General features: G+C 54.9%; 19 non-coding genes and 7 pseudogenes across 19 annotated transcripts; all 26 read left to right on the top strand.

The window, feature by feature from the left end:
- The first annotated feature begins 453 nt into the window (after positions 1-453).
- On the top strand, positions 454-572 carry LOC126134217 (5S ribosomal RNA). Its single transcript, XR_007527627.1, has one exon. It is a non-coding gene; the product is annotated as a 5S ribosomal RNA (ribosomal RNA).
- An 854-nt stretch (positions 573-1,426) lies between these two features.
- Positions 1,427-1,545, top strand: LOC126134397 (5S ribosomal RNA). The gene has a single exon (XR_007527714.1). It is a non-coding gene; the product is annotated as a 5S ribosomal RNA (ribosomal RNA).
- Positions 1,546-2,399: 854 nt separating this feature from the next.
- On the top strand, positions 2,400-2,518 carry LOC126134385 (5S ribosomal RNA). Its single transcript, XR_007527713.1, has one exon. It is a non-coding gene; the product is annotated as a 5S ribosomal RNA (ribosomal RNA).
- An 854-nt stretch (positions 2,519-3,372) lies between these two features.
- LOC126134347 (5S ribosomal RNA) lies at positions 3,373-3,492 on the top strand (annotated as a pseudogene).
- An 854-nt stretch (positions 3,493-4,346) lies between these two features.
- LOC126134373 (5S ribosomal RNA) lies at positions 4,347-4,465 on the top strand. Its single transcript, XR_007527712.1, has one exon. It is a non-coding gene; the product is annotated as a 5S ribosomal RNA (ribosomal RNA).
- Positions 4,466-5,319: 854 nt separating this feature from the next.
- On the top strand, positions 5,320-5,439 carry LOC126134346 (5S ribosomal RNA; annotated as a pseudogene).
- An 854-nt stretch (positions 5,440-6,293) lies between these two features.
- Positions 6,294-6,412, top strand: LOC126134361 (5S ribosomal RNA). The gene has a single exon (XR_007527711.1). It is a non-coding gene; the product is annotated as a 5S ribosomal RNA (ribosomal RNA).
- Positions 6,413-7,266: 854 nt separating this feature from the next.
- Positions 7,267-7,386, top strand: LOC126134345 (5S ribosomal RNA; annotated as a pseudogene).
- An 844-nt stretch (positions 7,387-8,230) lies between these two features.
- On the top strand, positions 8,231-8,349 carry LOC126134349 (5S ribosomal RNA). Its single transcript, XR_007527710.1, has one exon. It is a non-coding gene; the product is annotated as a 5S ribosomal RNA (ribosomal RNA).
- An 854-nt stretch (positions 8,350-9,203) lies between these two features.
- On the top strand, positions 9,204-9,323 carry LOC126134343 (5S ribosomal RNA; annotated as a pseudogene).
- An 864-nt stretch (positions 9,324-10,187) lies between these two features.
- LOC126134337 (5S ribosomal RNA) lies at positions 10,188-10,306 on the top strand. The gene has a single exon (XR_007527709.1). It is a non-coding gene; the product is annotated as a 5S ribosomal RNA (ribosomal RNA).
- An 854-nt stretch (positions 10,307-11,160) lies between these two features.
- LOC126134342 (5S ribosomal RNA) lies at positions 11,161-11,280 on the top strand (annotated as a pseudogene).
- Positions 11,281-12,124: 844 nt separating this feature from the next.
- Positions 12,125-12,243, top strand: LOC126134216 (5S ribosomal RNA). Its single transcript, XR_007527626.1, has one exon. It is a non-coding gene; the product is annotated as a 5S ribosomal RNA (ribosomal RNA).
- An 854-nt stretch (positions 12,244-13,097) lies between these two features.
- LOC126134325 (5S ribosomal RNA) lies at positions 13,098-13,216 on the top strand. Its single transcript, XR_007527708.1, has one exon. It is a non-coding gene; the product is annotated as a 5S ribosomal RNA (ribosomal RNA).
- An 854-nt stretch (positions 13,217-14,070) lies between these two features.
- On the top strand, positions 14,071-14,190 carry LOC126134341 (5S ribosomal RNA; annotated as a pseudogene).
- An 844-nt stretch (positions 14,191-15,034) lies between these two features.
- Positions 15,035-15,153, top strand: LOC126134214 (5S ribosomal RNA). Its single transcript, XR_007527624.1, has one exon. It is a non-coding gene; the product is annotated as a 5S ribosomal RNA (ribosomal RNA).
- Positions 15,154-16,007: 854 nt separating this feature from the next.
- On the top strand, positions 16,008-16,126 carry LOC126134213 (5S ribosomal RNA). The gene has a single exon (XR_007527623.1). It is a non-coding gene; the product is annotated as a 5S ribosomal RNA (ribosomal RNA).
- An 854-nt stretch (positions 16,127-16,980) lies between these two features.
- Positions 16,981-17,099, top strand: LOC126134312 (5S ribosomal RNA). Its single transcript, XR_007527706.1, has one exon. It is a non-coding gene; the product is annotated as a 5S ribosomal RNA (ribosomal RNA).
- An 899-nt stretch (positions 17,100-17,998) lies between these two features.
- Positions 17,999-18,117, top strand: LOC126134299 (5S ribosomal RNA). The gene has a single exon (XR_007527702.1). It is a non-coding gene; the product is annotated as a 5S ribosomal RNA (ribosomal RNA).
- An 854-nt stretch (positions 18,118-18,971) lies between these two features.
- LOC126134211 (5S ribosomal RNA) lies at positions 18,972-19,090 on the top strand. Its single transcript, XR_007527622.1, has one exon. It is a non-coding gene; the product is annotated as a 5S ribosomal RNA (ribosomal RNA).
- Positions 19,091-19,943: 853 nt separating this feature from the next.
- LOC126134287 (5S ribosomal RNA) lies at positions 19,944-20,062 on the top strand. Its single transcript, XR_007527691.1, has one exon. It is a non-coding gene; the product is annotated as a 5S ribosomal RNA (ribosomal RNA).
- Positions 20,063-20,916: 854 nt separating this feature from the next.
- LOC126134340 (5S ribosomal RNA) lies at positions 20,917-21,036 on the top strand (annotated as a pseudogene).
- An 844-nt stretch (positions 21,037-21,880) lies between these two features.
- LOC126134210 (5S ribosomal RNA) lies at positions 21,881-21,999 on the top strand. Its single transcript, XR_007527621.1, has one exon. It is a non-coding gene; the product is annotated as a 5S ribosomal RNA (ribosomal RNA).
- Positions 22,000-22,852: 853 nt separating this feature from the next.
- On the top strand, positions 22,853-22,971 carry LOC126134275 (5S ribosomal RNA). Its single transcript, XR_007527680.1, has one exon. It is a non-coding gene; the product is annotated as a 5S ribosomal RNA (ribosomal RNA).
- An 854-nt stretch (positions 22,972-23,825) lies between these two features.
- Positions 23,826-23,944, top strand: LOC126134209 (5S ribosomal RNA). Its single transcript, XR_007527620.1, has one exon. It is a non-coding gene; the product is annotated as a 5S ribosomal RNA (ribosomal RNA).
- Positions 23,945-24,797: 853 nt separating this feature from the next.
- Positions 24,798-24,916, top strand: LOC126134263 (5S ribosomal RNA). The gene has a single exon (XR_007527669.1). It is a non-coding gene; the product is annotated as a 5S ribosomal RNA (ribosomal RNA).
- The last annotated feature ends 152 nt before the right edge of the window (positions 24,917-25,068 follow it).

Raw genomic sequence — 25,068 nt, 5'->3', positions numbered from 1 at the left:
CGGGACGGGGACAGGGACAGGGATAGGAATGGTGCGAATGCACTGCAAACTACGCAGACACCTGGTGTGAGGCGCGGCGAGGCGAGGCGAGGCGAGGCGAGGAAGCCCACATCGCTACCAGTGGGCCCTCCAGCACGACACTGCCACACCCCGCACAGGCCCTCCGCTGAACACCAGGGACAAGATGCGTCCTCCGCTAGTGTCGAAGGCTGAACGCGCCCAGCGAATGACAGGGGGTGCAACGAGCAGCAGTGCGTCTCACACACGCGGCGGTGCGCCCGCCAATTCGGCCGTCACTCTGCTGGGACGCCGGGCGCGCCTCCCCGCGCCGTCCTCGAGGAACTGGCGGTTGCGGAAGGAAGCGCTTTCGTCAAATGCGGCCGAAAACTAACATTTTGTGTGTTGGGAGAAAAGCCGAACGCGAATTCTGCCGTGCTCCTACATTAGATGAGCGCCAACGGCGATACCATGATGAATACACCGGTTCTCGTCCGATCACCGAAGTTAAGCATCATCGGGCCCTGCTAGTACTTGGATGGGTGACCGCCTGGGAAACCCGGGTGCTGTTGGCTCCCTTCCTGTTTTTTTTTTTTTGTTATGTCGCCAGCCCAATTTTCAAACTACCTTTCTGTTGTGACAAAGATGCTTCCTTAAACCGTTTAAACTACTGTAATGGTACGATAATGCAGTAATTAACTCAGTTTGAGGGAGAATGTGCTAACCAAGTTTGCCAAGAAGACTTTGAAAACGACAAAACAGTACGAATTGGCAGGTGATTTCTGAAATACGTCACCGCCTATTGTTGTGTAGGAATGTAGAGTTCCAAATTTGATTTGTAACCACGAATTTATTCCTTAGTCGTCTCGTCTCGTCTCGTCTCGTCTCGTCCCGCAGACGTTTTTCGTGCTTGCGCTGTCATATGGACCACGACCCGAGCGGCAGCGAGCGGCAGTCGAGCAAAGTCGGGACAAGTCGGGACGGGGACAGGGACAGGGATAGGAATGGTGCGAATGCACTGCAAACTACGCAGACACCTGGTGTGAGGCGCGGCGAGGCGAGGCGAGGCGAGGCGAGGAAGCCCACATCGCTACCAGTGGGCCCTCCAGCACGACACTGCCACACCCCGCACAGGCCCTCCGCTGAACACCAGGGACAAGATGCGTCCTCCGCTAGTGTCGAAGGCTGAACGCGCCCAGCGAATGACAGGGGGTGCAACGAGCAGCAGTGCGTCTCACACACGCGGCGGTGCGCCCGCCAATTCGGCCGTCACTCTGCTGGGACGCCGGGCGCGCCTCCCCGCGCCGTCCTCGAGGAACTGGCGGTTGCGGAAGGAAGCGCTTTCGTCAAATGCGGCCGAAAACTAACATTTTGTGTGTTGGGAGAAAAGCCGAACGCGAATTCTGCCGTGCTCCTACATTAGATGAGCGCCAACGGCCATACCATGATGAATACACCGGTTCTCGTCCGATCACCGAAGTTAAGCATCATCGGGCCCTGCTAGTACTTGGATGGGTGACCGCCTGGGAAACCCGGGTGCTGTTGGCTCCCTTCCTGTTTTTTTTTTTTTGTTATGTCGCCAGCCCAATTTTCAAACTACCTTTCTGTTGTGACAAAGATGCTTCCTTAAACCGTTTAAACTACTGTAATGGTACGATAATGCAGTAATTAACTCAGTTTGAGGGAGAATGTGCTAACCAAGTTTGCCAAGAAGACTTTGAAAACGACAAAACAGTACGAATTGGAAGGTGATTTCTGAAATACGTCACCGCCTATTGTTGTGTAGGAATGTAGAGTTCCAAATTTGATTTGTAACCACGAATTTATTCCTTAGTCGTCTCGTCTCGTCTCGTCTCGTCTCGTCCCGCAGACGTTTTTCGTGCTTGCGCTGTCATATGGACCACGACCCGAGCGGCAGCGAGCGGCAGTCGAGCAAAGTCGGGACAAGTCGGGACGGGGACAGGGACAGGGATAGGAATGGTGCGAATGCACTGCAAACTACGCAGACACCTGGTGTGAGGCGCGGCGAGGCGAGGCGAGGCGAGGCGAGGAAGCCCACATCGCTACCAGTGGGCCCTCCAGCACGACACTGCCACACCCCGCACAGGCCCTCCGCTGAACACCAGGGACAAGATGCGTCCTCCGCTAGTGTCGAAGGCTGAACGCGCCCAGCGAATGACAGGGGGTGCAACGAGCAGCAGTGCGTCTCACACACGCGGCGGTGCGCCCGCCAATTCGGCCGTCACTCTGCTGGGACGCCGGGCGCGCCTCCCCGCGCCGTCCTCGAGGAACTGGCGGTTGCGGAAGGAAGCGCTTTCGTCAAATGCGGCCGAAAACTAACATTTTGTGTGTTGGGAGAAAAGCCGAACGCGAATTCTGCCGTGCTCCTACATTAGATGAGCGCCAACGGCCATACCATGATGAATACACCGGTTCTCGTCCGATCACCGAAGTTAAGCATCATCGGGCCCTGCTAGTACTTGGATGGGTGACCGCCTGGGAAACCCGGGTGCTGTTGGCTCCCTTCCCGTTTTTTTTTTTTTGTTATGTCGCCAGCCCAATTTTCAAACTACCTTTCTGTTGTGACAAAGATGCTTCCTTAAACCGTTTAAACTACTGTAATGGTACGATAATGCAGTAATTAACTCAGTTTGAGGGAGAATGTGCTAACCAAGTTTGCCAAGAAGACTTTGAAAACGACAAAACAGTACGAATTGGCAGGTGATTTCTGAAATACGTCACCGCCTATTGTTGTGTAGGAATGTAGAGTTCCAAATTTGATTTGTAACCACGAATTTATTCCTTAGTCGTCTCGTCTCGTCTCGTCTCGTCTCGTCCCGCAGACGTTTTTCGTGCTTGCGCTGTCATATGGACCACGACCCGAGCGGCAGCGAGCGGCAGTCGAGCAAAGTCGGGACAAGTCGGGACGGGGACAGGGACAGGGATAGGAATGGTGCGAATGCACTGCAAACTACGCAGACACCTGGTGTGAGGCGCGGCGAGGCGAGGCGAGGCGAGGCGAGGAAGCCCACATCGCTACCAGTGGGCCCTCCAGCACGACACTGCCACACCCCGCACAGGCCCTCCGCTGAACACCAGGGACAAGATGCGTCCTCCGCTAGTGTCGAAGGCTGAACGCGCCCAGCGAATGACAGGGGGTGCAACGAGCAGCAGTGCGTCTCACACACGCGGCGGTGCGCCCGCCAATTCGGCCGTCACTCTGCTGGGACGCCGGGCGCGCCTCCCCGCGCCGTCCTCGAGGAACTGGCGGTTGCGGAAGGAAGCGCTTTCGTCAAATGCGGCCGAAAACTAACATTTTGTGTGTTGGGAGAAAAGCCGAACGCGAATTCTGCCGTGCTCCTACATTAGATGAGCGCCAACGGCGATACCATGATGAATACACCGGTTCTCGTCCGACCACCGAAGTTAAGCATCATCATGCCCGGCTAGTACTTGGATGGGTGACCGCCTGGGTCAACCCGGGTGCTGTTGGCTCCCTTCCCGTTTTTTTTTTTTTGTTATGTTGCCAGCCCAATTTTCAAACTACGTTTCTGTTGTGACAAAGATGCTTCCTTAAGCCTTTTAAACTACTGTAATGGTACGAAAATGCAGTAATTAACTCAGTTTGAGGGAGAATGTGCTAACCAAGTTTGCCAAGAAGACTTTGAAAACGACAAAACAGTACGAATCGGCAGGTGATTTCTGAAATACGTCACCGCCTATTGTTGTGTAGGAATGTAGAGTTCCAAATTTGATTTGTAACCACGAATTTATTCCTTAGTCGTCTCGTCTCGTCTCGTCTCGTCTCGTCCCGCAGACGTTTTTCGTGCTTGCGCTGTCATATGGACCACGACCCGAGCGGCAGCGAGCGGCAGTCGAGCAAAGTCGGGACAAGTCGGGACGGGGACAGGGACAGGGATAGGAATGGTGCGAATGCACTGCAAACTACGCAGACACCTGGTGTGAGGCGCGGCGAGGCGAGGCGAGGCGAGGCGAGGAAGCCCACATCGCTACCAGTGGGCCCTCCAGCACGACACTGCCACACCCCGCACAGGCCCTCCGCTGAACACCAGGGACAAGATGCGTCCTCCGCTAGTGTCGAAGGCTGAACGCGCCCAGCGAATGACAGGGGGTGCAACGAGCAGCAGTGCGTCTCACACACGCGGCGGTGCGCCCGCCAATTCGGCCGTCACTCTGCTGGGACGCCGGGCGCGCCTCCCCGCGCCGTCCTCGAGGAACTGGCGGTTGCGGAAGGAAGCGCTTTCGTCAAATGCGGCCGAAAACTAACATTTTGTGTGTTGGGAGAAAAGCCGAACGCGAATTCTGCCGTGCTCCTACATTAGATGAGCGCCAACGGCCATACCATGATGAATACACCGGTTCTCGTCCGATCACCGAAGTTAAGCATCATCGGGCCCTGCTAGTACTTGGATGGGTGACCGCCTGGGAAACCCGGGTGCTGTTGGCTCCCTTCCCGTTTTTTTTTTTTTGTTATGTCGCCAGCCCAATTTTCAAACTACCTTTCTGTTGTGACAAAGATGCTTCCTTAAACCGTTTAAACTACTGTAATGGTACGATAATGCAGTAATTAACTCAGTTTGAGGGAGAATGTGCTAACCAAGTTTGCCAAGAAGACTTTGAAAACGACAAAACAGTACGAATTGGCAGGTGATTTCTGAAATACGTCACCGCCTATTGTTGTGTAGGAATGTAGAGTTCCAAATTTGATTTGTAACCACGAATTTATTCCTTAGTCGTCTCGTCTCGTCTCGTCTCGTCTCGTCCCGCAGACGTTTTTCGTGCTTGCGCTGTCATATGGACCACGACCCGAGCGGCAGCGAGCGGCAGTCGAGCAAAGTCGGGACAAGTCGGGACGGGGACAGGGACAGGGATAGGAATGGTGCGAATGCACTGCAAACTACGCAGACACCTGGTGTGAGGCGCGGCGAGGCGAGGCGAGGCGAGGCGAGGAAGCCCACATCGCTACCAGTGGGCCCTCCAGCACGACACTGCCACACCCCGCACAGGCCCTCCGCTGAACACCAGGGACAAGATGCGTCCTCCGCTAGTGTCGAAGGCTGAACGCGCCCAGCGAATGACAGGGGGTGCAACGAGCAGCAGTGCGTCTCACACACGCGGCGGTGCGCCCGCCAATTCGGCCGTCACTCTGCTGGGACGCCGGGCGCGCCTCCCCGCGCCGTCCTCGAGGAACTGGCGGTTGCGGAAGGAAGCGCTTTCGTCAAATGCGGCCGAAAACTAACATTTTGTGTGTTGGGAGAAAAGCCGAACGCGAATTCTGCCGTGCTCCTACATTAGATGAGCGCCAACGGCGATACCATGATGAATACACCGGTTCTCGTCCGACCACCGAAGTTAAGCATCATCATGCCCGGCTAGTACTTGGATGGGTGACCGCCTGGGTCAACCCGGGTGCTGTTGGCTCCCTTCCCGTTTTTTTTTTTTTGTTATGTTGCCAGCCCAATTTTCAAACTACGTTTCTGTTGTGACAAAGATGCTTCCTTAAGCCTTTTAAACTACTGTAATGGTACGAAAATGCAGTAATTAACTCAGTTTGAGGGAGAATGTGCTAACCAAGTTTGCCAAGAAGACTTTGAAAACGACAAAACAGTACGAATCGGCAGGTGATTTCTGAAATACGTCACCGCCTATTGTTGTGTAGGAATGTAGAGTTCCAAATTTGATTTGTAACCACGAATTTATTCCTTAGTCGTCTCGTCTCGTCTCGTCTCGTCTCGTCCCGCAGACGTTTTTCGTGCTTGCGCTGTCATATGGACCACGACCCGAGCGGCAGCGAGCGGCAGTCGAGCAAAGTCGGGACAAGTCGGGACGGGGACAGGGACAGGGATAGGAATGGTGCGAATGCACTGCAAACTACGCAGACACCTGGTGTGAGGCGCGGCGAGGCGAGGCGAGGCGAGGCGAGGAAGCCCACATCGCTACCAGTGGGCCCTCCAGCACGACACTGCCACACCCCGCACAGGCCCTCCGCTGAACACCAGGGACAAGATGCGTCCTCCGCTAGTGTCGAAGGCTGAACGCGCCCAGCGAATGACAGGGGGTGCAACGAGCAGCAGTGCGTCTCACACACGCGGCGGTGCGCCCGCCAATTCGGCCGTCACTCTGCTGGGACGCCGGGCGCGCCTCCCCGCGCCGTCCTCGAGGAACTGGCGGTTGCGGAAGGAAGCGCTTTCGTCAAATGCGGCCGAAAACTAACATTTTGTGTGTTGGGAGAAAAGCCGAACGCGAATTCTGCCGTGCTCCTACATTAGATGAGCGCCAACGGCCATACCATGATGAATACACCGGTTCTCGTCCGATCACCGAAGTTAAGCATCATCGGGCCCTGCTAGTACTTGGATGGGTGACCGCCTGGGAAACCCGGGTGCTGTTGGCTCCCTTCCTGTTTTTTTTTTTTTGTTATGTCGCCAGCCCAATTTTCAAACTACCTTTCTGTTGTGACAAAGATGCTTCCTTAAACCGTTTAAACTACTGTAATGGTACGATAATGCAGTAATTAACTCAGTTTGAGGGAGAATGTGCTAACCAAGTTTGCCAAGAAGACTTTGAAAACGACAAAACAGTACGAATTGGCAGGTGATTTCTGAAATACGTCACCGCCTATTGTTGTGTAGGAATGTAGAGTTCCAAATTTGATTTGTAACCACGAATTTATTCCTTAGTCGTCTCGTCTCGTCTCGTCTCGTCTCGTCCCGCAGACGTTTTTCGTGCTTGCGCTGTCATATGGACCACGACCCGAGCGGCAGCGAGCGGCAGTCGAGCAAAGTCGGGACAAGTCGGGACGGGGACAGGGACAGGGATAGGAATGGTGCGAATGCACTGCAAACTACGCAGACACCTGGTGTGAGGCGCGGCGAGGCGAGGCGAGGCGAGGCGAGGAAGCCCACATCGCTACCAGTGGGCCCTCCAGCACGACACTGCCACACCCCGCACAGGCCCTCCGCTGAACACCAGGGACAAGATGCGTCCTCCGCTAGTGTCGAAGGCTGAACGCGCCCAGCGAATGACAGGGGGTGCAACGAGCAGCAGTGCGTCTCACACACGCGGCGGTGCGCCCGCCAATTCGGCCGTCACTCTGCTGGGACGCCGGGCGCGCCTCCCCGCGCCGTCCTCGAGGAACTGGCGGTTGCGGAAGGAAGCGCTTTCGTCAAATGCGGCCGAAAACTAACATTTTGTGTGTTGGGAGAAAAGCCGAACGCGAATTCTGCCGTGCTCCTACATTAGATGAGCGCCAACGGCGATACCATGATGAATACACCGGTTCTCGTCCGACCACCGAAGTTAAGCATCATCATGCCCGGCTAGTACTTGGATGGGTGACCGCCTGGGTCAACCCGGGTGCTGTTGGCTCCCTTCCCGTTTTTTTTTTTTTGTTATGTTGCCAGCCCAATTTTCAAACTACGTTTCTGTTGTGACAAAGATGCTTCCTTAAGCCTTTTAAACTACTGTAATGGTACGAAAATGCAGTAATTAACTCAGTTTGAGGGAGAATGTGCTAACCAAGTTTGCCAAGAAGACTTTGAAAACGACAAAACAGTACGAATCGGCAGGTGATTTCTGAAATACGTCACCGCCTATTGTTGTGTAGGAATGTAGAGTTCCAAATTTGATTTGTAACCACGAATTTATTCCTTAGTCGTCTCGTCTCGTCTCGTCCCGCAGACGTTTTTCGTGCTTGCGCTGTCATATGGACCACGACCCGAGCGGCAGCGAGCGGCAGTCGAGCAAAGTCGGGACAAGTCGGGACGGGGACAGGGACAGGGATAGGAATGGTGCGAATGCACTGCAAACTACGCAGACACCTGGTGTGAGGCGCGGCGAGGCGAGGCGAGGCGAGGCGAGGAAGCCCACATCGCTACCAGTGGGCCCTCCAGCACGACACTGCCACACCCCGCACAGGCCCTCCGCTGAACACCAGGGACAAGATGCGTCCTCCGCTAGTGTCGAAGGCTGAACGCGCCCAGCGAATGACAGGGGGTGCAACGAGCAGCAGTGCGTCTCACACACGCGGCGGTGCGCCCGCCAATTCGGCCGTCACTCTGCTGGGACGCCGGGCGCGCCTCCCCGCGCCGTCCTCGAGGAACTGGCGGTTGCGGAAGGAAGCGCTTTCGTCAAATGCGGCCGAAAACTAACATTTTGTGTGTTGGGAGAAAAGCCGAACGCGAATTCTGCCGTGCTCCTACATTAGATGAGCGCCAACGGCCATACCATGATGAATACACCGGTTCTCGTCCGATCACCGAAGTTAAGCATCATCGGGCCCTGCTAGTACTTGGATGGGTGACCGCCTGGGAAACCCGGGTGCTGTTGGCTCCCTTCCTGTTTTTTTTTTTTTGTTATGTCGCCAGCCCAATTTTCAAACTACCTTTCTGTTGTGACAAAGATGCTTCCTTAAACCGTTTAAACTACTGTAATGGTACGATAATGCAGTAATTAACTCAGTTTGAGGGAGAATGTGCTAACCAAGTTTGCCAAGAAGACTTTGAAAACGACAAAACAGTACGAATTGGCAGGTGATTTCTGAAATACGTCACCGCCTATTGTTGTGTAGGAATGTAGAGTTCCAAATTTGATTTGTAACCACGAATTTATTCCTTAGTCGTCTCGTCTCGTCTCGTCTCGTCTCGTCCCGCAGACGTTTTTCGTGCTTGCGCTGTCATATGGACCACGACCCGAGCGGCAGCGAGCGGCAGTCGAGCAAAGTCGGGACAAGTCGGGACGGGGACAGGGACAGGGATAGGAATGGTGCGAATGCACTGCAAACTACGCAGACACCTGGTGTGAGGCGCGGCGAGGCGAGGCGAGGCGAGGCGAGGAAGCCCACATCGCTACCAGTGGGCCCTCCAGCACGACACTGCCACACCCCGCACAGGCCCTCCGCTGAACACCAGGGACAAGATGCGTCCTCCGCTAGTGTCGAAGGCTGAACGCGCCCAGCGAATGACAGGGGGTGCAACGAGCAGCAGTGCGTCTCACACACGCGGCGGTGCGCCCGCCAATTCGGCCGTCACTCTGCTGGGACGCCGGGCGCGCCTCCCCGCGCCGTCCTCGAGGAACTGGCGGTTGCGGAAGGAAGCGCTTTCGTCAAATGCGGCCGAAAACTAACATTTTGTGTGTTGGGAGAAAAGCCGAACGCGAATTCTGCCGTGCTCCTACATTAGATGAGCGCCAACGGCGATACCATGATGAATACACCGGTTCTCGTCCGACCACCGAAGTTAAGCATCATCATGCCCGGCTAGTACTTGGATGGGTGACCGCCTGGGTCAACCCGGGTGCTGTTGGCTCCCTTCCCGTTTTTTTTTTTTTGTTATGTTGCCAGCCCAATTTTCAAACTACGTTTCTGTTGTGACAAAGATGCTTCCTTAAGCCTTTTAAACTACTGTAATGGTACGAAAATGCAGTAATTAACTCAGTTTGAGGGAGAATGTGCTAACCAAGTTTGCCAAGAAGACTTTGAAAACGACAAAACAGTACGAATCGGCAGGTGATTTCTGAAATACGTCACCGCCTATTGTTGTGTAGGAATGTAGAGTTCCAAATTTGATTTGTAACCACGAATTTATTCCTTAGTCGTCTCGTCTCGTCTCGTCTCGTCTCGTCCCGCAGACGTTTTTCGTGCTTGCGCTGTCATATGGACCACGACCCGAGCGGCAGCGAGCGGCAGCGAGCGGCAGTCGAGCAAAGTCGGGACAAGTCGGGACGGGGACAGGGACAGGGATAGGAATGGTGCGAATGCACTGCAAACTACGCAGACACCTGGTGTGAGGCGCGGCGAGGCGAGGCGAGGCGAGGCGAGGAAGCCCACATCGCTACCAGTGGGCCCTCCAGCACGACACTGCCACACCCCGCACAGGCCCTCCGCTGAACACCAGGGACAAGATGCGTCCTCCGCTAGTGTCGAAGGCTGAACGCGCCCAGCGAATGACAGGGGGTGCAACGAGCAGCAGTGCGTCTCACACACGCGGCGGTGCGCCCGCCAATTCGGCCGTCACTCTGCTGGGACGCCGGGCGCGCCTCCCCGCGCCGTCCTCGAGGAACTGGCGGTTGCGGAAGGAAGCGCTTTCGTCAAATGCGGCCGAAAACTAACATTTTGTGTGTTGGGAGAAAAGCCGAACGCGAATTCTGCCGTGCTCCTACATTAGATGAGCGCCAACGGCCATACCATGATGAATACACCGGTTCTCGTCCGATCACCGAAGTTAAGCATCATCGGGCCCTGCTAGTACTTGGATGGGTGACCGCCTGGGAAACCCGGGTGCTGTTGGCTCCCTTCCTGTTTTTTTTTTTTTGTTATGTCGCCAGCCCAATTTTCAAACTACCTTTCTGTTGTGACAAAGATGCTTCCTTAAACCGTTTAAACTACTGTAATGGTACGATAATGCAGTAATTAACTCAGTTTGAGGGAGAATGTGCTAACCAAGTTTGCCAAGAAGACTTTGAAAACGACAAAACAGTACGAATTGGCAGGTGATTTCTGAAATACGTCACCGCCTATTGTTGTGTAGGAATGTAGAGTTCCAAATTTGATTTGTAACCACGAATTTATTCCTTAGTCGTCTCGTCTCGTCTCGTCTCGTCTCGTCCCGCAGACGTTTTTCGTGCTTGCGCTGTCATATGGACCACGACCCGAGCGGCAGCGAGCGGCAGTCGAGCAAAGTCGGGACAAGTCGGGACGGGGACAGGGACAGGGATAGGAATGGTGCGAATGCACTGCAAACTACGCAGACACCTGGTGTGAGGCGCGGCGAGGCGAGGCGAGGCGAGGCGAGGAAGCCCACATCGCTACCAGTGGGCCCTCCAGCACGACACTGCCACACCCCGCACAGGCCCTCCGCTGAACACCAGGGACAAGATGCGTCCTCCGCTAGTGTCGAAGGCTGAACGCGCCCAGCGAATGACAGGGGGTGCAACGAGCAGCAGTGCGTCTCACACACGCGGCGGTGCGCCCGCCAATTCGGCCGTCACTCTGCTGGGACGCCGGGCGCGCCTCCCCGCGCCGTCCTCGAGGAACTGGCGGTTGCGGAAGGAAGCGCTTTCGTCAAATGCGGCCGAAAACTAACATTTTGTGTGTTGGGAGAAAAGCCGAACGCGAATTCTGCCGTGCTCCTACATTAGATGAGCGCCAACGGCGATACCATGATGAATACACCGGTTCTCGTCCGACCACCGAAGTTAAGCATCATCATGCCCGGCTAGTACTTGGATGGGTGACCGCCTGGGTCAACCCGGGTGCTGTTGGCTCCCTTCCCGTTTTTTTTTTTTTGTTATGTTGCCAGCCCAATTTTCAAACTACGTTTCTGTTGTGACAAAGATGCTTCCTTAAGCCTTTTAAACTACTGTAATGGTACGAAAATGCAGTAATTAACTCAGTTTGAGGGAGAATGTGCTAACCAAGTTTGCCAAGAAGACTTTGAAAACGACAAAACAGTACGAATCGGCAGGTGATTTCTGAAATACGTCACCGCCTATTGTTGTGTAGGAATGTAGAGTTCCAAATTTGATTTGTAACCACGAATTTATTCCTTAGTCGTCTCGTCTCGTCTCGTCCCGCAGACGTTTTTCGTGCTTGCGCTGTCATATGGACCACGACCCGAGCGGCAGCGAGCGGCAGTCGAGCAAAGTCGGGACAAGTCGGGACGGGGACAGGGACAGGGATAGGAATGGTGCGAATGCACTGCAAACTACGCAGACACCTGGTGTGAGGCGCGGCGAGGCGAGGCGAGGCGAGGCGAGGAAGCCCACATCGCTACCAGTGGGCCCTCCAGCACGACACTGCCACACCCCGCACAGGCCCTCCGCTGAACACCAGGGACAAGATGCGTCCTCCGCTAGTGTCGAAGGCTGAACGCGCCCAGCGAATGACAGGGGGTGCAACGAGCAGCAGTGCGTCTCACACACGCGGCGGTGCGCCCGCCAATTCGGCCGTCACTCTGCTGGGACGCCGGGCGCGCCTCCCCGCGCCGTCCTCGAGGAACTGGCGGTTGCGGAAGGAAGCGCTTTCGTCAAATGCGGCCGAAAACTAACATTTTGTGTGTTGGGAGAAAAGCCGAACGCGAATTCTGCCGTGCTCCTACATTAGATGAGCGCCAACGGCGATACCATGATGAATACACCGGTTCTCGTCCGATCACCGAAGTTAAGCATCATCGGGCCCTGCTAGTACTTGGATGGGTGACCGCCTGGGAAACCCGGGTGCTGTTGGCTCCCTTCCTGTTTTTTTTTTTTTGTTATGTCGCCAGCCCAATTTTCAAACTACCTTTCTGTTGTGACAAAGATGCTTCCTTAAACCGTTTAAACTACTGTAATGGTACGATAATGCAGTAATTAACTCAGTTTGAGGGAGAATGTGCTAACCAAGTTTGCCAAGAAGACTTTGAAAACGACAAAACAGTACGAATTGGCAGGTGATTTCTGAAATACGTCACCGCCTATTGTTGTGTAGGAATGTAGAGTTCCAAATTTGATTTGTAACCACGAATTTATTCCTTAGTCGTCTCGTCTCGTCTCGTCTCGTCTCGTCCCGCAGACGTTTTTCGTGCTTGCGCTGTCATATGGACCACGACCCGAGCGGCAGCGAGCGGCAGTCGAGCAAAGTCGGGACAAGTCGGGACGGGGACAGGGACAGGGATAGGAATGGTGCGAATGCACTGCAAACTACGCAGACACCTGGTGTGAGGCGCGGCGAGGCGAGGCGAGGCGAGGCGAGGAAGCCCACATCGCTACCAGTGGGCCCTCCAGCACGACACTGCCACACCCCGCACAGGCCCTCCGCTGAACACCAGGGACAAGATGCGTCCTCCGCTAGTGTCGAAGGCTGAACGCGCCCAGCGAATGACAGGGGGTGCAACGAGCAGCAGTGCGTCTCACACACGCGGCGGTGCGCCCGCCAATTCGGCCGTCACTCTGCTGGGACGCCGGGCGCGCCTCCCCGCGCCGTCCTCGAGGAACTGGCGGTTGCGGAAGGAAGCGCTTTCGTCAAATGCGGCCGAAAACTAACATTTTGTGTGTTGGGAGAAAAGCCGAACGCGAATTCTGCCGTGCTCCTACATTAGATGAGCGCCAACGGCCATACCATGATGAATACACCGGTTCTCGTCCGATCACCGAAGTTAAGCATCATCGGGCCCTGCTAGTACTTGGATGGGTGACCGCCTGGGAAACCCGGGTGCTGTTGGCTCCCTTCCTGTTTTTTTTTTTTTGTTATGTCGCCAGCCCAATTTTCAAACTACCTTTCTGTTGTGACAAAGATGCTTCCTTAAACCGTTTAAACTACTGTAATGGTACGATAATGCAGTAATTAACTCAGTTTGAGGGACAATGTGCTAACCAAGTTTGCCAAGAAGACTTTGAAAACGACAAAACAGTACGAATTGGCAGGTGATTTCTGAAATACGTCACCGCCTATTGTTGTGTAGGAATGTAGAGTTCCAAATTTGATTTGTAACCACGAATTTATTCCTTAGTCGTCTCGTCTCGTCTCGTCTCGTCTCGTCCCGCAGACGTTTTTCGTGCTTGCGCTGTCATATGGACCACGACCCGAGCGGCAGCGAGCGGCAGTCGAGCAAAGTCGGGACAAGTCGGGACGGGGACAGGGACAGGGATAGGAATGGTGCGAATGCACTGCAAACTACGCAGACACCTGGTGTGAGGCGCGGCGAGGCGAGGCGAGGCGAGGCGAGGAAGCCCACATCGCTACCAGTGGGCCCTCCAGCACGACACTGCCACACCCCGCACAGGCCCTCCGCTGAACACCAGGGACAAGATGCGTCCTCCGCTAGTGTCGAAGGCTGAACGCGCCCAGCGAATGACAGGGGGTGCAACGAGCAGCAGTGCGTCTCACACACGCGGCGGTGCGCCCGCCAATTCGGCCGTCACTCTGCTGGGACGCCGGGCGCGCCTCCCCGCGCCGTCCTCGAGGAACTGGCGGTTGCGGAAGGAAGCGCTTTCGTCAAATGCGGCCGAAAACTAACATTTTGTGTGTTGGGAGAAAAGCCGAACGCGAATTCTGCCGTGCTCCTACATTAGATGAGCGCCAACGGCGATACCATGATGAATACACCGGTTCTCGTCCGACCACCGAAGTTAAGCATCATCATGCCCGGCTAGTACTTGGATGGGTGACCGCCTGGGTCAACCCGGGTGCTGTTGGCTCCCTTCCCGTTTTTTTTTTTTTGTTATGTTGCCAGCCCAATTTTCAAACTACGTTTCTGTTGTGACAAAGATGCTTCCTTAAGCCTTTTAAACTACTGTAATGGTACGAAAATGCAGTAATTAACTCAGTTTGAGGGAGAATGTGCTAACCAAGTTTGCCAAGAAGACTTTGAAAACGACAAAACAGTACGAATCGGCAGGTGATTTCTGAAATACGTCACCGCCTATTGTTGTGTAGGAATGTAGAGTTCCAAATTTGATTTGTAACCACGAATTTATTCCTTAGTCGTCTCGTCTCGTCTCGTCCCGCAGACGTTTTTCGTGCTTGCGCTGTCATATGGACCACGACCCGAGCGGCAGCGAGCGGCAGTCGAGCAAAGTCGGGACAAGTCGGGACGGGGACAGGGACAGGGATAGGAATGGTGCGAATGCACTGCAAACTACGCAGACACCTGGTGTGAGGCGCGGCGAGGCGAGGCGAGGCGAGGCGAGGAAGCCCACATCGCTACCAGTGGGCCCTCCAGCACGACACTGCCACACCCCGCACAGGCCCTCCGCTGAACACCAGGGACAAGATGCGTCCTCCGCTAGTGTCGAAGGCTGAACGCGCCCAGCGAATGACAGGGGGTGCAACGAGCAGCAGTGCGTCTCACACACGCGGCGGTGCGCCCGCCAATTCGGCCGTCACTCTGCTGGGACGCCGGGCGCGCCTCCCCGCGCCGTCCTCGAGGAACTGGCGGTTGCGGAAGGAAGCGCTTTCGTCAAATGCGGCCGAAAACTAACATTTTGTGTGTTGGGAGAAAAGCCGAACGCGAATTCTGCCGTGCTCCTACATTAGATGAGCGCCAACGGCGATACCATGATGAATACACCGGTTCTCGTCCGATCACCGAAGTTAAGCATCATCGGGCCCTGCTAGTACTTGGATGGGTGACCGCCTGGGAAACCCGGGTGCTGTTGGCTCCCTTCCTGTTTTTTTTTTTTTGTTATGTCGCCAGCCCAATTTTCAAACTACCTTTCTGTTGTGACAAAGATGCTTCCTTAAACCGTTTAAACTACTGTAATGGTACGATAATGCAGTAATTAACTCAGTTTGAGGGAGAATGTGCTAACCAAGTTTGCCAAGAAGACTTTGAAAACGACAAAACAGTACGAATTGGCAGGTGATTTCTGAAATACGTCACCGCCTATTGTTGTGTAGGAATGTAGAGTTCCAAATTTGATTTGTAACCACGAATTTATTCCTTAGTCGTCTCGTCTCGTCTCGTCTCGTCTCGTCCCGCAGACGTTTTTCGTGCTTGCGCTGTCATATGGACCACGACCCGAGCGGCAGCGAGCGGCAGTCGAGCAAAGTCGGGACAAGTCGGGACGGGGACAGGGACAGGGATAGGAATGGTGCGAATGCACTGCAAACTACGCAGACACCTGGTGTGAGGCGCGGCGAGGCGAGGCGAGGCGAGGCGAGGAAGCCCACATCGCTACCAGTGGGCCCTCCAGCACGACACTGCCACACCCCGCACAGGCCCTCCGCTGAACACCAGGGACAAGATGCGTCCTCCGCTAGTGTCGAAGGCTGAACGCGCCCAGCGAATGACAGGGGGTGCAACGAGCAGCAGTGCGTCTCACACACGCGGCGGTGCGCCCGCCAATTCGGCCGTCACTCTGCTGGGACGCCGGGCGCGCCTCCCCGCGCCGTCCTCGAGGAACTGGCGGTTGCGGAAGGAAGCGCTTTCGTCAAATGCGGCCGAAAACTAACATTTTGTGTGTTGGGAGAAAAGCCGAACGCGAATTCTGCCGTGCTCCTACATTAGATGAGCGCCAACGGCGATACCATGATGAATACACCGGTTCTCGTCCGATCACCGAAGTTAAGCATCATCGGGCCCTGCTAGTACTTGGATGGGTGACCGCCTGGGAAACCCGGGTGCTGTTGGCTCCCTTCCTGTTTTTTTTTTTTTGTTATGTCGCCAGCCCAATTTTCAAACTACCTTTCTGTTGTGACAAAGATGCTTCCTTAAACCGTTTAAACTACTGTAATGGTACGATAATGCAGTAATTAACTCAGTTTGAGGGAGAATGTGCTAACCAAGTTTGCCAAGAAGACTTTGAAAACGACAAAACAGTACGAATTGGCAGGTGATTTCTGAAATACGTCACCGCCTATTGTTGTGTAGGAATGTAGAGTTCCAAATTTGATTTGTAACCACGAATTTATTCCTTAGTCGTCTCGTCTCGTCTCGTCTCGTCTCGTCCCGCAGACGTTTTTCGTGCTTGCGCTGTCATATGGACCACGACCCGAGCGGCAGCGAGCGGCAGTCGAGCAAAGTCGGGACAAGTCGGGACGGGGACAGGGACAGGGATAGGAATGGTGCGAATGCACTGCAAACTACGCAGACACCTGGTGTGAGGCGCGGCGAGGCGAGGCGAGGCGAGGCGAGGAAGCCCACATCGCTACCAGTGGGCCCTCCAGCACGACACTGCCACACCCCGCACAGGCCCTCCGCTGAACACCAGGGACAAGATGCGTCCTCCGCTAGTGTCGAAGGCTGAACGCGCCCAGCGAATGACAGGGGGTGCAACGAGCAGCAGTGCGTCTCACACACGCGGCGGTGCGCCCGCCAATTCGGCCGTCACTCTGCTGGGACGCCGGGCGCGCCTCCCCGCGCCGTCCTCGAGGAACTGGCGGTTGCGGAAGGAAGCGCTTTCGTCAAATGCGGCCGAAAACTAACATTTTGTGTGTTGGGAGAAAAGCCGAACGCGAATTCTGCCGTGCTCCTACATTAGATGAGCGCCAACGGCCATACCATGATGAATACACCGGTTCTCGTCCGATCACCGAAGTTAAGCATCATCGGGCCCTGCTAGTACTTGGATGGGTGACCGCCTGGGAAACCCGGGTGCTGTTGGCTCCCTTCCTGTTTTTTTTTTTTTGTTATGTCGCCAGCCCAATTTTCAAACTACCTTTCTGTTGTGACAAAGATGCTTCCTTAAACCGTTTAAACTACTGTAATGGTACGATAATGCAGTAATTAACTCAGTTTGAGGGAGAATGTGCTAACCAAGTTTGCCAAGAAGACTTTGAAAACGACAAAACAGTACGAATTGGCAGGTGATTTCTGAAATACGTCACCGCCTATTGTTGTGTAGGAATGTAGAGTTCCAAATTTGATTTGTAACCACGAATTTATTCCTTAGTCGTCTCGTCTCGTCTCGTCTCGTCTCGTCCCGCAGACGTTTTTCGTGCTTGCGCTGTCATATGGACCACGACCCGAGCGGCAGCGAGCGGCAGTCGAGCAAAGTCGGGACAAGTCGGGACGGGGACAGGGACAGGGATAGGAATGGTGCGAATGCACTGCAAACTACGCAGACACCTGGTGTGAGGCGCGGCGAGGCGAGGCGAGGCGAGGCGAGGAAGCCCACATCGCTACCAGTGGGCCCTCCAGCACGACACTGCCACACCCCGCACAGGCCCTCCGCTGAACACCAGGGACAAGATGCGTCCTCCGCTAGTGTCGAAGGCTGAACGCGCCCAGGACAAGATGCGTCCTCCGCTAGTGTCGAAGGCTGAACGCGCCCAGCGAATGACAGGGGGTGCAACGAGCAGCAGTGCGTCTCACACACGCGGCGGTGCGCCCGCCAATTCGGCCGTCACTCTGCTGGGACGCCGGGCGCGCCTCCCCGCGCCGTCCTCGAGGAACTGGCGGTTGCGGAAGGAAGCGCTTTCGTCAAATGCGGCCGAAAACTAACATTTTGTGTGTTGGGAGAAAAGCCGAACGCGAATTCTGCCGTGCTCCTACATTAGATGAGCGCCAACGGCCATACCATGATGAATACACCGGTTCTCGTCCGATCACCGAAGTTAAGCATCATCGGGCCCTGCTAGTACTTGGATGGGTGACCGCCTGGGAAACCCGGGTGCTGTTGGCTCCCTTCCTGTTTTTTTTTTTTTGTTATGTCGCCAGCCCAATTTTCAAACTACCTTTCTGTTGTGACAAAGATGCTTCCTTAAACCGTTTAAACTACTGTAATGGTACGATAATGCAGTAATTAACTCAGTTTGAGGGAGAATGTGCTAACCAAGTTTGCCAAGAAGACTTTGAAAACGACAAAACAGTACGAATTGGCAGGTGATTTCTGAAATACGTCACCGCCTATTGTTGTGTAGGAATGTAGAGTTCCAAATTTGATTTGTAACCACGAATTTATTCCTTAGTCGTCTCGTCTCGTCTCGTCTCGTCTCGTCCCGCAGACGTTTTTCGTGCTTGCGCTGTCATATGGACCACGACCCGAGCGGCAGCGAGCGGCAGTCGAGCAAAGTCGGGACAAGTCGGGACGGGGACAGGGACAGGGATAGGAATGGTGCGAATGCACTGCAAACTACGCAGACACCTGGTGTGAGGCGCGGCGAGGCGAGGCGAGGCGAGGCGAGGAAGCCCACATCGCTACCAGTGGGCCCTCCAGCACGACACTGCCACACCCCGCACAGGCCCTCCGCTGAACACCAGGGACAAGATGCGTCCTCCGCTAGTGTCGAAGGCTGAACGCGCCCAGCGAATGACAGGGGGTGCAACGAGCAGCAGTGCGTCTCACACACGCGGCGGTGCGCCCGCCAATTCGGCCGTCACTCTGCTGGGACGCCGGGCGCGCCTCCCCGCGCCGTCCTCGAGGAACTGGCGGTTGCGGAAGGAAGCGCTTTCGTCAAATGCGGCCGAAAACTAACATTTTGTGTGTTGGGAGAAAAGCCGAACGCGAATTCTGCCGTGCTCCTACATTAGATGAGCGCCAACGGCGATACCATGATGAATACACCGGTTCTCGTCCGATCACCGAAGTTAAGCATCATCGGGCCCTGCTAGTACTTGGATGGGTGACCGCCTGGGAAACCCGGGTGCTGTTGGCTCCCTTCCTGTTTTTTTTTTTTGTTATGTCGCCAGCCCAATTTTCAAACTACCTTTCTGTTGTGACAAAGATGCTTCCTTAAACCGTTTAAACTACTGTAATGGTACGATAATGCAGTAATTAACTCAGTTTGAGGGAGAATGTGCTAACCAAGTTTGCCAAGAAGACTTTGAAAACGACAAAACAGTACGAATTGGCAGGTGATTTCTGAAATACGTCACCGCCTATTGTTGTGTAGGAATGTAGAGTTCCAAATTTGATTTGTAACCACGAATTTATTCCTTAGTCGTCTCGTCTCGTCTCGTCTCGTCTCGTCCCGCAGACGTTTTTCGTGCTTGCGCTGTCATATGGACCACGACCCGAGCGGCAGCGAGCGGCAGTCGAGCAAAGTCGGGACAAGTCGGGACGGGGACAGGGACAGGGATAGGAATGGTGCGAATGCACTGCAAACTACGCAGACACCTGGTGTGAGGCGCGGCGCGGCGAGGCGAGGCGAGGCGAGGAAGCCCACATCGCTACCAGTGGGCCCTCCAGCACGACACTGCCACACCCCGCACAGGCCCTCCGCTGAACACCAGGGACAAGATGCGTCCTCCGCTAGTGTCGAAGGCTGAACGCGCCCAGCGAATGACAGGGGGTGCAACGAGCAGCAGTGCGTCTCACACACGCGGCGGTGCGCCCGCCAATTCGGCCGTCACTCTGCTGGGACGCCGGGCGCGCCTCCCCGCGCCGTCCTCGAGGAACTGGCGGTTGCGGAAGGAAGCGCTTTCGTCAAATGCGGCCGAAAACTAACATTTTGTGTGTTGGGAGAAAAGCCGAACGCGAATTCTGCCGTGCTCCTACATTAGATGAGCGCCAACGGCCATACCATGATGAATACACCGGTTCTCGTCCGATCACCGAAGTTAAGCATCATCGGGCCCTGCTAGTACTTGGATGGGTGACCGCCTGGGAAACCCGGGTGCTGTTGGCTCCCTTCCTGTTTTTTTTTTTTTGTTATGTCGCCAGCCCAATTTTCAAACTACCTTTCTGTTGTGACAAAGATGCTTCCTTAAACCGTTTAAACTACTGTAATGGTACGATAATGCAGTAATTAACTCAGTTTGAGGGAGAATGTGCTAACCAAGTTTGCCAAGAAGACTTTGAAAACGACAAAACAGTACGAATTGGCAGGTGATTTCTGAAATACGTCACCGCCTATTGTTGTGTAGGAATGTAGAGTTCCAAATTTGATTTGTAACCACGAATTTATTCCTTAGTCGTCTCGTCTCGTCTCGTCTCGTCTCGTCCCGCAGACGTTTTTCGTGCTTGCGCTGTCATATGGACCACGACCCGAGCGGCAGCGAGCGGCAGTCGAGCAAAGTCGGGACAAGTCGGGACGGGGACAGGGACAGGGATAGGAATGGTGCGAATGCACTGCAAACTACGCAGACACCTGGTGTGAGGCGCGGCGAGGCGAGGCGAGGCGAGGCGAGGAAGCCCACATCGCTACCAGTGGGCCCTCCAGCACGACACTGCCACACCCCGCACAGGCCCTCCGCTGAACACCAGGGACAAGATGCGTCCTCCGCTAGTGTCGAAGGCTGAACGCGCCCAGCGAATGACAGGGGGTGCAACGAGCAGCAGTGCGTCTCACACACGCGGCGGTGCGCCCGCCAATTCGGCCGTCACTCTGCTGGGACGCCGGGCGCGCCTCCCCGCGCCGTCCTCGAGGAACTGGCGGTTGCGGAAGGAAGCGCTTTCGTCAAATGCGGCCGAAAACTAACATTTTGTGTGTTGGGAGAAAAGCCGAACGCGAATTCTGCCGTGCTCCTACATTAGATGAGCGCCAACGGCGATACCATGATGAATACACCGGTTCTCGTCCGACCACCGAAGTTAAGCATCATCATGCCCGGCTAGTACTTGGATGGGTGACCGCCTGGGTCAACCCGGGTGCTGTTGGCTCCCTTCCCGTTTTTTTTTTTTTGTTATGTTGCCAGCCCAATTTTCAAACTACGTTTCTGTTGTGACAAAGATGCTTCCTTAAGCCTTTTAAACTACTGTAATGGTACGAAAATGCAGTAATTAACTCAGTTTGAGGGAGAATGTGCTAACCAAGTTTGCCAAGAAGACTTTGAAAACGACAAAACAGTACGAATCGGCAGGTGATTTCTGAAATACGTCACCGCCTATTGTTGTGTAGGAATGTAGTGTTCCAAATTTGATTTGTAACCACGAATTTATTCCTTAGTCGTCTCGTCTCGTCTCGTCCCGCAGACGTTTTTCGTGCTTGCGCTGTCATATGGACCACGACCCGAGCGGCAGCGAGCGGCAGTCGAGCAAAGTCGGGACAAGTCGGGACGGGGACAGGGACAGGGATAGGAATGGTGCGAATGCACTGCAAACTACGCAGACACCTGGTGTGAGGCGCGGCGAGGCGAGGCGAGGCGAGGCGAGGAAGCCCACATCGCTACCAGTGGGCCCTCCAGCACGACACTGCCACACCCCGCACAGGCCCTCCGCTGAACACCAGGGACAAGATGCGTCCTCCGCTAGTGTCGAAGGCTGAACGCGCCCAGCGAATGACAGGGGGTGCAACGAGCAGCAGTGCGTCTCACACACGCGGCGGTGCGCCCGCCAATTCGGCCGTCACTCTGCTGGGACGCCGGGCGCGCCTCCCCGCGCCGTCCTCGAGGAACTGGCGGTTGCGGAAGGAAGCGCTTTCGTCAAATGCGGCCGAAAACTAACATTTTGTGTGTTGGGAGAAAAGCCGAACGCGAATTCTGCCGTGCTCCTACATTAGATGAGCGCCAACGGCGATACCATGATGAATACACCGGTTCTCGTCCGATCACCGAAGTTAAGCATCATCGGGCCCTGCTAGTACTTGGATGGGTGACCGCCTGGGAAACCCGGGTGCTGTTGGCTCCCTTCCTGTTTTTTTTTTTTGTTATGTCGCCAGCCCAATTTTCAAACTACCTTTCTGTTGTGACAAAGATGCTTCCTTAAACCGTTTAAACTACTGTAATGGTACGATAATGCAGTAATTAACTCAGTTTGAGGGAGAATGTGCTAACCAAGTTTGCCAAGAAGACTTTGAAAACGACAAAACAGTACGAATTGGCAGGTGATTTCTGAAATACGTCACCGCCTATTGTTGTGTAGGAATGTAGAGTTCCAAATTTGATTTGTAACCACGAATTTATTCCTTAGTCGTCTCGTCTCGTCTCGTCTCGTCTCGTCCCGCAGACGTTTTTCGTGCTTGCGCTGTCATATGGACCACGACCCGAGCGGCAGCGAGCGGCAGTCGAGCAAAGTCGGGACAAGTCGGGACGGGGACAGGGACAGGGATAGGAATGGTGCGAATGCACTGCAAACTACGCAGACACCTGGTGTGAGGCGCGGCGAGGCGAGGCGAGGCGAGGCGAGGAAGCCCACATCGCTACCAGTGGGCCCTCCAGCACGACACTGCCACACCCCGCACAGGCCCTCCGCTGAACACCAGGGACAAGATGCGTCCTCCGCTAGTGTCGAAGGCTGAACGCGCCCAGCGAATGACAGGGGGTGCAACGAGCAGCAGTGCGTCTCACACACGCGGCGGTGCGCCCGCCAATTCGGCCGTCACTCTGCTGGGACGCCGGGCGCGCCTCCCCGCGCCGTCCTCGAGGAACTGGCGGTTGCGGAAGGAAGCGCTTTCGTCAAATGCGGCCGAAAACTAACATTTTGTGTGTTGGGAGAAAAGCCGAACGCGAATTCTGCCGTGCTCCTACATTAGATGAGCGCCAACGGCCATACCATGATGAATACACCGGTTCTCGTCCGATCACCGAAGTTAAGCATCATCGGGCCCTGCTAGTACTTGGATGGGTGACCGCCTGGGAAACCCGGGTGCTGTTGGCTCCCTTCCTGTTTTTTTTTTTTTGTTATGTCGCCAGCCCAATTTTCAAACTACCTTTCTGTTGTGACAAAGATGCTTCCTTAAACCGTTTAAACTACTGTAATGGTACGATAATGCAGTAATTAACTCAGTTTGAGGGAGAATGTGCTAACCAAGTTTGCCAAGAAGACTTTGAAAACGACAAAACAGTACGAATTGGCAGGTGATTTCTGAAATACGTCACCGCCTATTGTTGTGTAGGAATGTAGAGTTCCAAATTTGATTTGTAACCACGAATTTATTCCTTAGTCGTCTCGTCTCGTCTCGTCTCGTCTCGTCCCGCAGACGTTTTTCGTGCTTGCGCTGTCATATGGACCACGACCCGAGCGGCAGCGAGCGGCAGTCGAGCAAAGTCGGGACAAGTCGGGACGGGGACAGGGACAGGGATAGGAATGGTGCGAATGCACTGCAAACTACGCAGACACCTGGTGTGAGGCGCGGCGAGGCGAGGCGAGGCGAGGCGAGGAAGCCCACATCGCTACCAGTGGGCCCTCCAGCACGACACTGCCACACCCCGCACAGGCCCTCCGCTGAACACCAGGGACAAGATGCGTCCTCCGCTAGTGTCGAAGGCTGAACGCGCCCAGCGAATGACAGGGGGTGCAACGAGCAGCAGTGCGTCTCACACACGCGGCGGTGCGCCCGCCAATTCGGCCGTCACTCTGCTGGGACGCCGGGCGCGCCTCCCCGCGCCGTCCTCGAGGAACTGGCGGTTGCGGAAGGAAGCGCTTTCGTCAAATGCGGCCGAAAACTAACATTTTGTGTGTTGGGAGAAAAGCCGAACGCGAATTCTGCCGTGCTCCTACATTAGATGAGCGCCAACGGCGATACCATGATGAATACACCGGTTCTCGTCCGATCACCGAAGTTAAGCATCATCGGGCCCTGCTAGTACTTGGATGGGTGACCGCCTGGGAAACCCGGGTGCTGTTGGCTCCCTTCCTGTTTTTTTTTTTTGTTATGTCGCCAGCCCAATTTTCAAACTACCTTTCTGTTGTGACAAAGATGCTTCCTTAAACCGTTTAAACTACTGTAATGGTACGATAATGCAGTAATTAACTCAGTTTGAGGGAGAATGTGCTAACCAAGTTTGCCAAGAAGACTTTGAAAACGACAAAACAGTACGAATTGGCAGGTGATTTCTGAAATACGTCACCGCCTATTGTTGTGTAGGAATGTAGAGTTCCAAATTTGATTTGTAACCACGAATTTATTCCTTAGTCGTCTCGTCTCGTCTCGTCTCGTCTCGTCCCGCAGACGTTTTTCGTGCTTGCGCTGTCATATGGACCACGACCCGAGCGGCAGCGAGCGGCAGTCGAGCAAAGTCGGGACAAGTCGGGACGGGGACAGGGACAGGGATAGGAATGGTGCGAATGCACTGCAAACTACGCAGACACCTGGTGTGAGGCGCGGCGCGGCGAGGCGAGGCGAGGCGAGGAAGCCCACATCGCTACCAGTGGGCCCTCCAGCACGACACTGCCACACCCCGCACAGGCCCTCCGCTGAACACCAGGGACAAGATGCGTCCTCCGCTAGTGTCGAAGGCTGAACGCGCCCAGCGAATGACAGGGGGTGCAACGAGCAGCAGTGCGTCTCACACACGCGGCGGTGCGCCCGCCAATTCGGCCGTCACTCTGCTGGGACGCCGGGCGCGCCTCCCCGCGCCGTCCTCGAGGAACTGGCGGTTGCGGAAGGAAGCGCTTTCGTCAAATGCGGCCGAAAACTAACATTTTGTGTGTTGGGAGAAAAGCCGAACGCGAATTCTGCCGTGCTCCTACATTAGATGAGCGCCAACGGCCATACCATGATGAATACACCGGTTCTCGTCCGATCACCGAAGTTAAGCATCATCGGGCCCTGCTAGTACTTGGATGGGTGACCGCCTGGGAAACCCGGGTGCTGTTGGCTCCCTTCCTGTTTTTTTTTTTTTGTTATGTCGCCAGCCCAATTTTCAAACTACCTTTCTGTTGTGACAAAGATGCTTCCTTAAACCGTTTAAACTACTGTAATGGTACGATAATGCAGTAATTAACTCAGTTTGAGGGAGAATGTGCTAACCA

This window comes from Schistocerca cancellata, unplaced genomic scaffold (genome assembly GCF_023864275.1).
Source record: "Schistocerca cancellata isolate TAMUIC-IGC-003103 unplaced genomic scaffold, iqSchCanc2.1 HiC_scaffold_601, whole genome shotgun sequence".
NCBI classification, from domain to species: Eukaryota; Metazoa; Arthropoda; class Insecta; order Orthoptera; family Acrididae; genus Schistocerca; species Schistocerca cancellata.
Note: the sequence above shows the minus strand (reverse complement) of the source record. Positions and strands in the feature narration are given on the sequence as shown.